Source organism: Polypterus senegalus, chromosome 5 (assembly GCF_016835505.1).
Source record: "Polypterus senegalus isolate Bchr_013 chromosome 5, ASM1683550v1, whole genome shotgun sequence".
Taxonomy (NCBI): Eukaryota; Metazoa; Chordata; class Cladistia; order Polypteriformes; family Polypteridae; genus Polypterus; species Polypterus senegalus.
This window is the reverse complement of record NC_053158.1, coordinates 91,056,448-91,070,246: the sequence shown is the minus strand read 5'-3', so window position 1 is coordinate 91,070,246 and position 13,799 is coordinate 91,056,448. Positions and strand designations below refer to the sequence as shown.

General features: G+C 36.1%; 1 long non-coding RNA gene across 2 annotated transcripts; it reads right to left on the bottom strand.

Moving 5' to 3' along the window:
* Nucleotides 1-539: 539 nt before the first annotated feature.
* LOC120529987 lies at nt 540-13,259 on the bottom strand. 2 transcript variants are annotated; one of them, XR_005633848.1, is made up of 5 exons: nt 13,181-13,259; nt 11,996-12,074; nt 9,390-9,477; nt 4,810-4,936; nt 540-580 (listed from the first exon to the last, which is right to left on the bottom strand). It is a non-coding gene; the product is annotated as an uncharacterized LOC120529987 (long non-coding RNA). The 2 variants fall into 2 exon arrangements; XR_005633849.1 differs by lacking the exon at nt 9,390-9,477.
* Between the last annotated feature and the right edge of the window lie 540 nt (nt 13,260-13,799).

The window sequence follows — 13,799 nt, the reverse complement described above, 5'->3', positions numbered from 1 at the left end:
ACTTTAGGAAAACATTTTAAATATTTAAAATAAAAGATTACAGTTAATTTAAAATATGAGAAATTAGTCATGAAGCAATTTTATACAGTTTACAGTCTTTTTTTTTACATTTTATTAATTTTATTAGAATCAAACAACAATCCATACAAGCCAGTCAAGTTTAACAAAACTAGGCTCGAAACGAATCAACCACCACTAATTTTACATCTTTTTTAACTGAAGAAAAAGGATACATTAAGTCAAAAGCCATATCAATCAATCTAGCATTTTAATCTTTTAAACATTGTAAAAGACTCAATAGGAGACAACAAAAAGGTTTGGGGTTTTCCGGCCCCTTATATTGTCGACACTCCAGACTCTTTAACAAAATAATGCAGGGTCAAAACACAAGAAAAATACATTCATGCGCGACGCCATACTAGGCGTCGGCGGCCATTTTATATGGGAGGAGCCGGAAGTGCAGGAATGCTGGGAAGGAGGCGTGATGGATGATGGGACTGCTGACGTCAGAGAAGATGGTGGAGGAAGGGCAGAAGTGAACGTACTGTGGGCAAGGTCTTATGGCGGAGCGTCTTTAGTCCTGGAAAACAAAGAAACAAGGTTAGTACCCCGCCATTCCCGCCGGCGAACGTCCTTCGATGTGTTTTATGATCCATCCGCGGTCTCCTAGTCGCGCATGCATGACAACATATATTATAGTTATGGTTCAATTCAGTTTCATGTATTACTTTACCCATAAAACGTTTTCATGCAACTAACACTTAAAAAATTATTCAGTTCTCAGGAAAATGTAAAGCTGTTATACAATAGTCTAAATAAAACAAAGTTAATTGCAAAAGTTTACAGCAATCCAATTTATAATGCAAATATCTACATAATTTGCATACATCTTAAACTGATTTTAGGTTTCTTAAAATAAACAAAAAAGTTAGTGAAACAGATCCCATTTTGAAAGACATCATACTTTAGATAATACTATAATTATGTAGTTCTCGGATATTATAAACAATCCACCTTTTAGTTTGTAAGACTAAAACCATAAATAATCCCAGGGCATTAAGTGCTGAATACTACCCATTACATTCGAAACACGTTTATTACCATTTTTATATAGAAAACAATCTACAAAAAAAAAAAATCTGGTTTTATTATGTTGATTTTAATGCAACACTTTAAGGTTACTGCATGAATCCATTTTCAACTACGTAAATTCTACAAATAGTACTCTGATTATTTAATTTAATACTTATTTGGTTTGATGTGGTGTCTGACCAATTATAGATTTAGATATCTATGTTTCAGACTAATTTTATTTGATACAAAGTCAGCAGGAGCAAAGAACTGTTCTAGCAGAACTAGGCAAAAGGAAAAGAGGAAGGCAGCAACATCTATTAAATAAAAATGTGTGTTCAATGTCTGATCTTTCAAACCAGTTTCTTTTAGATATCTACAGAAGCAGAGTGTAATATGACTCTCAAAAACACATCAAGATGTGAATTCTTGCTAGTTTTCAAATATTATTTACACATTTTTAAAAATGTGTTCATATGCATTTCAATAGAAAAAAAATATTGTCACTAGATTGTCTAAAGATGTAGAATTTTTATCAGCATTTACTGTACAACTGTAAAATAAGAAAGGAAGTTAAAGAAATTATTTTTTGTTCAAGATAGTAGTATCTGAAAATGTAATATTAAACTCATTGGTCATAAAAGTGTTATGAAACTGAGACAAACAGTGCAAAAACAGAGCTGAACTGTCACCACTAATCTACAAATATCTTCCTACAGAGTGTATGAATATCTCTATCTATTGTGTTTTGGAATAAGGAATTCTACCCCTGAAAAGAGCAAGAAAGTGGAAATTACTGTGGGAGTCCCACAGGTGTGAAATCAATGCATGCCATATATGAAGAATGCCAGAAAGCTTTCATTTTTAAATTGTAGTGCTTTTTTTTAGTAAGGATGCATTGCTGTTATTCTTTAACTTACAAATGCAAGGGACAGAGAGATAATGTTCTCTCTTTCAAATGAAAGGGTTCAACACTTTCAAGTACCCTGAACTGATATCAGGGCCAGGTTGCCTTTTTATGCCTTTGCATGTTTTCCTAATTACGTCTGTGGTTTAATATCACAGGCTAAGACAGCTATGCACCATTCCCACTGTAGCACAAAGAAGTAAGAAGGTAATGCTATCAACAAACACATTCATTTTATTTGCTTACTTGATTGTTTTGTGTTAGTGTGTCTGCGACAAAATAAGTAAAATCCATATTTTTTTTAGTCTTGAAAGATGGATAGTCCACTAAAAAGTACTAAAAGTTCGTAAATGGTTAGGATAAAGATATGATATCCTTGCTCTTCATACTTTAAGATTTAAAATCAGTTATAAGAAAATGTATATTCTGTACTGTTATGAATGATGATATGCAATTCCCTGAATTCTGAGAGCTCTTTAAGTATGTGACTGTGCAGAAAAAAACTGCTAATCAACAAATCATTCACATCTGTTTCCTGTTCCTGTTACTGCATACTAATTATATTAAGACAAACTAAATCTCCCCCAGCAGTAACCTCTGCTAGATAAATAGCAGGTATTAAAAGTAAATGATAGCTAATGAGGAAACTGAATCAAAGGGAGATTCAAGAACAACTAAAACAACTAAGACAGGGAAAATGAGAATACAAGTCAATGTTATAAAGCAGGTAAAGTAAATGACAACAAAGCAAAAGCAATGCGGCAAGAGGTGAGACTGTGACCTCTCAGACACCTCATAAAGATGTTCTACTTTAAAACCTACCCCAAAATCACCTGGACAATTTATTTGCTCAGTTTGGGAGGCTCAAACTTCTAAAGCCTTATTTTAACACCTATGATTATTTAATTTGCCAGATGGCTTGCCCTGGAGACAGTTAAACTTGTATTCATTCAAAAATATATTATAAATTAGTTACTAAAATGTCTTTCTATGATTATAGCTATACATTGTGCATCATGAATAGACACATATATAAATATGTATATTGCTTAATCATATCTCCTGAGATAAGTTTGTTTCTTGTGGCACATAAGTAAAACCAGTAATCTCAGGCTGTTTCTATGCGAAAGGCAGTAGGAAACTAGCAGGCCAAATGTTTAATTGATATCAACGTCTTTGAGCAGTTTAGTATAATTTCACAATTAGGGGAAAAATATAAAATTAATTAAATTCTTTGCTTACTGTCTCAAGTGAATTGCTAAAGTTTTTTTGTACCACCCAGTGACGGTTCTGTGTCATTTGGTGCCATAGGCACAATCACACTAGGTGCCACCCTCGCCACCGTCTATCATGCGTACCTATTGTGCTATCAGCACCAAGTTTAATACATTACTTCAGAACAAAAACAATTCTCCATACTCAGTTTTGAAACAAATAAACAATAATACAACACACTTATTGCTACATTTTATTTGTTTTCAAATCAATGCAGTACAGAAGAAATTATATAGAATGGCATATGTTTCAATAAAACAAAACTGCAAGATTTAAAGCAATCATAAAACTGATCAGATATATCATAGGAACTGCTAATCAGCAATAGAAAAAAGAGGCCCATTGCATTATAAAACCTCATTGATTAAAACCTTAGAAATGTAAGCAAAAACACAGGCCAGAGCTCAGCAAACAAATTTTAGAATAAATCCTATCAAATTCTATCGAACCAATTACAATTACAAAGTCCCAAAACAGAATCCAATAATTGTGGCCAAAAATAGAGCATATGTCAGAAATCCAGAGAATCAAATAAACAGCAATATTTCAATAAACATAAACAGAACTCATAAACACCAAGCATAAATGACAATGAATCACGTTAGACCAGTGGGTCTCCTGAGACTTAATAGGGCTGGGGGTGGTTCAACATGGAGACAGGCAACCACCCACAAAGCAAAAAGGAACGAAACAGAACTTGAATACACACATAAAAACATTTCTCTGTTAGTCATTTTTTAACCTGGTTAGTCCTGAACAGGGTCGCCAAGGGGATCCTGGAGCCTCAACTAGCACAGGGTGCAAAGCAAGAACAAACCCTGGACAGGAAGCCAGTCCATCACAAACATAGAAACATAACTTCAAAATAATGAAAAATTATACACATTATGTAAATACATTTAATAAATATATAAAACATATACTGAAATTAAAGAGGAAGATATTAAAAAGGAACTTAAACAGTGTACCGGTATATAAAACATAACTGAGAAGAACCATGACAGTGGGTGCATTAGGATTCTTTCAAATGACCAGAATTAAATTCTAACAGTGTAGTGTTGGAAATAATTATTAGATTATCACCAGATAGTCTAAGCTTGTCTGAAAATGTTGCAAATACTGCTGTAAAAATATTTGTGATGATTGTACTTCCTATACTATCTGATAAGTAAGAAAAAAATATACCAAAAGAGTTTTAATTTAGGATGTTCCCAAAACATATACTCAAGTAAGGCCGGTGCTACCCAGCGTCTTTCACAACTGAGGGCCAGTCCCTGACATAATTTAAGTAATTTTAATTTAGAGAAGTGTCTATTTCCTTCCTATTTTACAGCATGTTTTGCACAAATTAGAGAAGAATGAATGTGTGATTTATCGACTATGTCTGAGATATTTATGGAGAGATCTCTTTCTCGGCATTGTTGAATGAGGTTTAGTGGTGAGCACTGTGCCAATATTTGTTAAAGTCTGAAAATGCTGTCAATATTCCTCTCCTTGCAATATTTTTGAGTAGATTAGGAAAGTTAGGGAAATTCTTTTTTTACAAAGTTCCTAACCTGTAGATGAAAGAATAATTGTGTTGAGGGAATTCCATTGCTAATCTAAAGGTGCAAACATATTATCAATATACAGATCTCTGATGACATCTCTGTAGTTGAAGGTGGCTCTGATTGCAAAGTGATCCTGTAATGAAACAGCAGACAACAATATTTTGAGTGAGTTAGACACAATCTGATGACAAGTAAACTGTCAATAATTATTAATAACCAGCTCATAGTGAAGAGCATATGGTGAATACTTTTTACAAGATTTTCCTTCAAGATCAAACCAGGCTGGAGCAAATTCACCACTGACTTCTTCATTACATTGTCTTATTAAATGAATATTTGCTACCCAGCAGTAAAGCTGGAAACCAAGAAGCACCAGGAAATGTTCTGCTTTCAGTCTTAGTAAAAATATTGCATACTCGTGATCTGAAACGGCAAAGTCCAAAATAACTAAATAAGTAAATTCATAGAACACAGCATCATTGCTTATAATACCAAAACTTCAGTGTGAAACTACAGATGTAGTTTTTTGCATTTGTTTGTTTAATTGATTCATTTGTTTAATTGGGAATCCTTTCAAAATAGGCTATACACTATATATTTTTGCTGGGGTTTCATTTTATATGCTAAAGTATGTTTAAAGAAAATGTTACATATGCACACATTTTGTTAGATGTCATTTTACGGGCTTGTGCAGTAAGACTGCTTGAGAGGGGTACAGTAGGTAATCCTTGACTGCCACCTTGGACCTTTCCTCGGCTCCGTTCTGATTACTGGACAGTTGCAGTAGTGGGAGGAGGACTGTGGAAAAGTGAAAGAGACACACAGCTGTGACCAGAAACATTGCCTTTGGGATGTGATTGTGCAGATTGAAAAGATCAGTTGCTGCCCTATTCTTTTGCTAATACTGCCTGTGAAATTTACTGTCTATGCCACCATCAAAATATTTTTATTTAAGGTATATTTTTCTATTTTATTTTTATATTAAGTTTCAAATATAATTTTAAGCAGGATTGCACTATAGCATTTGAAATGAAAATAATGTATTTTCATACTATTGTTGTACAACTATAATAAGCCTTTCATATTTATTTTCTAATAACACAGCCTCTGTTCAAATTTGTTTGCAGTCTTTCTATGTTTGAAATTATAATATCTGGTTAATTTAGACCTCTTATACCTTGTTTCATTCATCAGTCTTTTGCCTCAAAAATCTATTATGTACCCACATTTATTTTATAAGGCAGCTGTTTCTTTAAGCAAAATCTATTCTGTTGTATGCTTAAAATATGTATTTTTGCATCAAACAGCACGGGAATAATTGCAGACATTTCCCTCTGCCATTACCGTCTGGGATCAGATTCTGTTTCACTGTGAATGTGCTAAACTGAAAAGACAATCATGATTGCTCTTATTCTCTTATAATAAAGTATGGGTGAATGGTACAATGTCCCTCAGGGAACCACAGACAAATAGCAGTGAGTAATGCAAAATGTGCTAAATTGTCTTGAATTGAGTTGTGAATACATAGAAACTGGTTTGTCATTGGCATAATTTTTAACTTTGTTGGCAAAGTTATCCTCAGGGAAACCTACAACAGCAACTGACCCAGATGGCAGTATTGCTATACTACTGATTACTTTAATAAGGAGTCAAATAAACATAAATAAGAAAAAAAAACAACAGATCCATGTTTTTTGAGCATGGTATTATTAGTACGAGATTGATGTATACCTTTATATTTATAAAGATTTTCTGAAGGTAAAGTTCTTTCAGGATAATGTTCTTTGATTTTTCCAGTGCCTTAACAGCTGATGCTCCGAACCTCTCTTTAACATACACTCACCTAAAGGTTTATTAGGAACACCATACTAATACAGTGTTTGACCCCCTTTCGCCTTCAGAACTGCCTTAATTCTACGTGGCATTGATTCAACAAGGTGCTGAAAGCATTCTTTAAAAATGTTGGCCCATATTGATAGGATAGCATCTTGCAGTTGATGGAGATTTGTGGGATGCACATCCAGGGCACGAAGCTCCCGTTCCACTACATCCCAAAGATGCTCTATTGGGTTGAGATCTGGTGACTGTGGGGGCCATTTTAGTACAGTGAACTCATTGTCATGTTCAAGAAACCAATTCTAAATGATTCAAGCTTTGTGACATGGTGCATTATCCTGCTGGAAGTAGCCATCAGAGGATAGGTACATGGTGGTCATGAAGGGATGGGCATGGTCAGAAACAATGCTCAGGTAGCCCATGGCATTTAAACGATGCCCAATTGGCACTAAGAGGCCTAAAGTGTGCCAAGAAAACATCCCCCACACCATTACACCACCACCACCAGCCTGCACAGTGGTAAGAAGGCATGATGGATCCATGTTCTCATTCTGTTTACGCCAAATTCTGACTCTACCATTTGAATGTCTCAACAGAAATCAAGACTCATCAGACCAGGCAACATTTTTCCAGTCTTCAACTGTCCAATTTTGGTGAGCTCGTGCAAATTGTAGCCTCTTTTTCCTATTTGTAGTGGAGATGAGTGGTACCCAGTGGGGTCTTCTGCTGTTGTAGCCCATCCTCCTCAAGGTTGTGCGTGTTGTGGCTTCACAAATGCTTTGCTGCATACCTCGGTTGTAACGAGTGGTTATTTCAGTCAAAGTTGCTCTTCTATCAGCTTGAATCAGTCGGCCCATTTTCCTCTGACCTCTAGCATCAACAAGGCATTTTTGCCCACAGGACTGCCGCATACTGGATGTTTTTCCCTTTTCACACCATTCTTTGTAAACCCTAGAAATGGTTGTGCGTGAAAATCCCAGTAACTGAGCAGATTGTGAAATACTCAGACCGGCCCGCCTGGCACCAACAACCATGCCACGCTCAAAATTGCTTAAATCACCTTTCTTTCCCATTCTGACATTCAGTTTGGAGTTCAGGAGATTGTCTTGACCAGGACCACACCCCTAAATGCATTGAAGCAACTGCCATGTGATTGGTTGATTAGATAATTGCATTAATGAGAAATTGAACAGGTGTTCCTAATAATCCTTTAGGTGAGTGTAGTTCTGACTCATTGACTGGGGAAAAGGCTCGAGGCTTTGCACCTTGATAACTCCACAATTTCCTCGATCATGGACTATCTGACCGACAGGCAGCACTTTGCAAGGCTGAGGGACTGTGTGTCAGAAATGATGCTGTGTAATACTAGAGCACCTTAGGGAACTGTCTTGTCTCCCTTCCTGTTTACCCTCTACACAAAAGACTCCTAGCACAATACTGGCGCTTGCCATATTCAGATGGCTCATCCATCATAGTCTGCATTAATAATGGAGATGAGTCAGAGTGCAGGAAGGTTGTGGAGTACTTTGTCTTTTGGTGCAGGGACAACAAAAGTGCAACTCAGCATCATTAAGACAAGTATAGTCTGGTCTGGCAACACAGTGGTGCTGTACAAGAAGGGCCAGAGCAGACTGTACTTGCTAAGGAGACTTGGGTCTTTTGATGTGTGCAGCAATCTGCTGAAAATGTTCTGCCAGTTCATAGTAGCCTGTGTGGTGCTCTATGTTGCAATCTCCAGAGGAAAGCAATCTGAACTCAAACGATGCACAATGTCTGAACAAACTTATCAGGAAAGCCTGTCCTATCACAGGGCGAACTTTGGACACACTAGAAGCTGTTGGATGCCATCATGAAATATCTCTTGGGACACTTTTAGCCACACTTATTCCACCATAGTGTGCTATGAAGTGGAATTTTTTGGGGTTTTTTTTTTGCACACAGGTAATTGTAGCTCAAAATGCTTTACATGATGAAGAAAGAGAAAAGAGACAAAGTAAGAATTAAAATCAGAGAAAACTAATTAACATAGAATAAAAGTAAGGTCCAATGGCCAGGGAGGACTGAAAAAAAAAAAACTCCAGACGGCTGGAGAAGAAATAAAATCTACAGGGGTTCCAGGCCATGAGACTGCCCAGCCCCCTCTAGGCATTCTACCTAACATAAATGATCGGTCCTCATTATATTCAGGTGATGACGGTCACATGGACTTCTGGCCTTTAATCCATCAAAGCAGGGACATCATGGTGCTTTGATTAGGTAGTGGTGGCGCAGGGTGCCACCACAGAAATCGGAGAAAGAACAGAAGAGAGAGTAGGGGTTAGTACGGATTTTGGAGCCATCATGAATAGTAATGATAATTAATTAAATTTAATTAAATCTGCAGAGCATCAGGATTAAATTAAAATGAAGTTATGAGAAAGCCATGTTAAAGTAATGTGTTTTTAGCAGTTAGTTGTTAGCAGAATTCCTATTGGCAGGCTATTCCTCCCATCATATTCTTTACATTCATTTATTTTTTTGATTATTTATTTGGCAGTTTTATTTGTTCTTGGAGTCTGTATCATTGTTTTTTTTATTTTTCAGTTGCTGTATACATCTGAATTTCCCCATGGGGTTAATACAATTTATCTTATGTAATCTATTCTAATCTAATTTAGTCTAATTTAATGTAAGAGAATACAATCAAACAACCAATACAAATGAGCTTATATGTACATATAGCATTCATACCCACCATACTAATTACCTACCTCTTTTCTTTTTAATTATGTGACAAATAGTTTTTCATTGAAACGGCCATGTTGAATAGTGCAGTAATGGTGTAATTAGAAACACAACCTACAGTATAAAAAAGCAAAACTAGTGTAATAAGCTTAAATGCATCTGGCAATATTATATGGTTCACATTTGGCAGTATTTAGTCTTTAAAAGAACACAGTGATAATGAAATGAACACAAAAGACATTTTTACACTTACAAGATGCAATATTGATGTTGATGGAAAAGATTAGATAATGTTTTGTTTATAAAATGAAACTGCAGTTTTAATAGATTCAGAAAATATTCTTTAACAGAGATTATTATAGAACAATAAATATAGCAACTGGTTCTCTAAAGGAAACTGCAGTCAAGAATACTGATGTTTTTAGGACAGTCATATTAAAAACTGAAATATGTTTTAATTTTTAATATATATTATTAATGCCAGGTAGTTAAATAGCACCTAATGGGAAGGTCAAGCAAATTTACTAAACGTGCAAGTCATACTGATAAAAAGTAGAAATGGAATGAATTACAAATATGTCATAGACCTACTAACATTATTAGCAGATAAGCTAAACCAGACTTACTAGTCAGTAATAAGATAAAATGTGGAATGATCTAAAGAGAGCAGACATGTAAGAACAAATGGCCAGTTAATTTTATACTAGCAGAAGGAGACAATGCTACCTTGGTTCCTAAGTTGTTAAAGGATTTTTTGTTCTTGTTGAAAAGGAATTGTAACAAATGTTTGAAAGTTGAACACAAATATAAATGTAATTATTTCTTTACAAAAATATTTGTAGGATTACCATTTATCGTTAACACTTGGAAAAAGTGTTGCATCAAAGTTACTGTATGTCCCATTGTAGGTCAATGAGGATCGTTATTTCAGTGTGTTATCTTGATTTTACCATTACTACAATATACACCAGGAGTTTTCCCTTGTAATTTCACTACTTTAAAATAAAAAGATTTTTAATATGGTTCGATACAAATCTCTGTGTCTGCCTTGTACAATAAATTTGGATGATAAGAAGATGCTGAATTGCTTTCATTGCCCCATGACTGCACTTAGCAGCAAATACTATTTGTCTAAACGGCTTCTTTTATGAGTTTTTTTTCAGTATCCATAGCATTTGTGGATATTATTTTATTTGGTTCCCTTGTTTGAGTAGTTATGTGCCTTGTTTGGTTCTTTTGCTGTGGTGGCTGTGGATACTGATTTTCTTTTTTTATTGCTTTAGCTGACATCTAATGGGAGCCACTCTGCAGAAATAATTATTAGGCCATCATCTTAAATTATCACCTCATTTCTTAACCTAGCTTCCACTATTCTTTCCCATAACTTTGTGCTGTAGCTCATCAGTTTTATCCCCCTGTAGTTACTACAGTCCTTCACATTCCCCTTATTCTTAAGTATCGGCACCAGTACACTTCTTCCACACTCCTCAGGCATCCTCTCACTTTAAAAGATTCCATTAAACAATCTGGTTAAAAACTCCACTGCCATCTCTCCTAAACAATCTCCTTTAGATTGACTCTTCTGCATATGATAGCTACAAGCTATAAACTCAGCTCTTCCAATGTATCGGTAACTGTTTCCAAAATTTGTAAAGCCATTTGGGAGGCACTGAGCAAGGACTTTGTAGCTTTGCCAAGTGATGAGAAATATTAAAACATTTCCTATGAAATATGGAGACTATGGAAATTTCCAACTGCTTAGGTTGTACAGATGGTAAATATATTCAAATGAAGGTACTACCGTTTGCATGGAACAACTTGTTTGTGGTCTTGGAGCGAGGAATCATACTGGTGCCTATGTCAGATACTTTTCTGTGGTTAGGAAAAATTCTTTTATGCACAGAAAATTTGGCATGGACACATGAATTATAAACCTGGCTTAATCCTTTAACTTGTCAGGGTGTTAGTTCATGTAAGCCTTTTGTAATGCAGCAGAGGAATTAATGTGTATTGGGTTTATGCATCAGAGCTTTTATTTTATTTTACCACTATCCAAATAAATTTTTGGGAGCACAAAGCAAGAGTAAAAATGTATCTTATATGTACAGCTTGACATAAGCAACAATCCCAGTGTTTAGGCTGCTGTAACGTTATTTTGTTTTTTTTGCATTAACTTATATAGTATATGCAGTATATGTTTTAGCTGCACAACAAAGAGATTTAAGGACTGGTGAAAGTATTCTCAACCTAATTGGAACAAATATGCAAAAAGATTTACCAAATAGTTGCCTTTTCCTTTAGAGGAAACGCACATGTGTCAATGTGGCAGGCTTCCTGTAGTTAGGATTTCAGTTTCTTTGCTGCATCTAATCTCCATATTGGTGCACTGTCATTCTTTCTAGTTTCTTCAGGCAATCTCTTCCAACTTTTTCTTAACTTGATAGGCAACACATTACATTGGAGGAGTTTTTTATACTGATAGATAGATAGATAGATAGATAGATAGATAGATAGATAGATAGATAGATAGATAGATAGATAGATAGATAGATTGATAGATAGATAGATAGATTTAGGGTGGAGTTTAAATTATTTATTAATTAAATTAATTTGTCTGCAAATTAATACTTACGACAAGTGCTGATACCTTTTTTATTTTGTACTAATTTTTTTATTTACTTCTTGTTCTTCAGGTGTCTTCAAAACATCATCTGTAAAGAAATATACAACACCAAAATGTGACTCATTTCAGTACAATTTGTCATTTGATTATTGGAGTCTACATGTTATTTGATCATAAAGTCTGAGTTTTCAATGTATGTCTGCAGATGCTGCTTATTTCTTCTTCATTTTATCAACTGGTGCTTGGGTTATTTTATTGCTTTTATCCACACTTCTCTGGTTGTTGCTAAGGGCTGATCCATCACCTGGCTGTCTTCCTTGATGTAATCTGCCACAGATCATCTACTAAAGCGGTTGGCCTGCTAGTAGTTCAGGACCAACCAGGTCTAAGGGGGTAATACGAGGGGCACAAGAGAGGCAGATGTTCCAAAAAATAAGTAATTTTTTTTTATTCCACACACAAAAAATACACATATATATATATATATATATATATATATATATGTTTATATACTGTATTTATATATATAAACCATTTATAGGACGGGCGGCATGGTGGCGCAGTGGTAGCGCTGCTGCCTCTTAGTTAGGGGACCTGGGTTCGCTTCCCGGGTCTTCCCTGCGTGGAGTTTGCATGTTCTCCCGATGTCTGCGTGGGTTTTCTCCAGGCGCTCCGGTTTCCTCCCACAGTCCAAAGACATGCCGTTTAGGTGGATTGGCGATTCTAAATTGGCCCTAGTGTGTGTTTGTGTGTGTCCTGCAGTGGGTTGGCACCCTGCCCAGGATTGGTTCCTGCCTTCTTGTGCCCTGTGTTGGCTGGGATTGGCTCCAGCAGACTCCCATGACCCTGTGTTCAGATTCAGCGGGTTGGAAAATGGATGGATATATAGGACGCAGTGGATTTTTGACCCTAAAAACCATGGAAAAACCTGTGTACCAATGCATCACGGATTGAATAACACTGAGAAAACCTTGAACAACAGAGAAAACTAACACTGAAATAGTTTGCGCTATAGTGCTAGGAACCGCTTGCTAAAAACACTTTTTCTTTTAATGAGTTTTAAGCACAGGGAAAAAAATTAACATTTGAAAATCCATAATTTAATAAACCAGCAAGAAAAGTAACATTGCCACAATGCATGCTATGAACCGATTGCTGTAAACAGAACTGAAAACAAAAACAAGCCTTTTTTACCATATGTGTCCTGTCCTCCATCGCTCGTGAGCCTGTAGCACCTGTGTGTGCCTCTCTCTAGCGCGCGCCTGTGTGTGTGCCTCTCTCGCTGTCACGCGCCTGTGTGTGTGTGCCTCGCTCGCTGTTGCGCGCCTCTGTGTGTGTGTGTGCCTCTCTCTCTCTTGCTCGCTTGCGCTCTCTCTCTCTCTTGCTTGCTCGCTCACTGCACAGGAAATGCACAGGGAGAAAGTGAACATGTACAAACCAAAAGAGAAACTGTATCCATGTATAAGACGCACCTGGGTTTTTAGGCCTACTTCTTAAGAAAAAAAATGCGTCCTATATGCGGATATTTACTGTATATAAAATCCCATGACCAAACATATCTAATTATGAAAATCCAAAGAAGAAAATTAGAATATGTAAAGCACAGCGGCTCTTACCCTGATAAATATACGCAGTCACTTTTAGTTCATGTAAGGGTATGAGCAGCCTTAAAATAAAACAAAACTGGACTCTCTTTCAGCCCGTGTCCTAAATTCAACTCCTCAAAAAAATCTCAGGAGCTGTTTTTGATTCTCAGGAACCTAAACTGCTCCTTAAAATCAATCAGCAGCTCAGCCACCAGGCACCTCTTCAC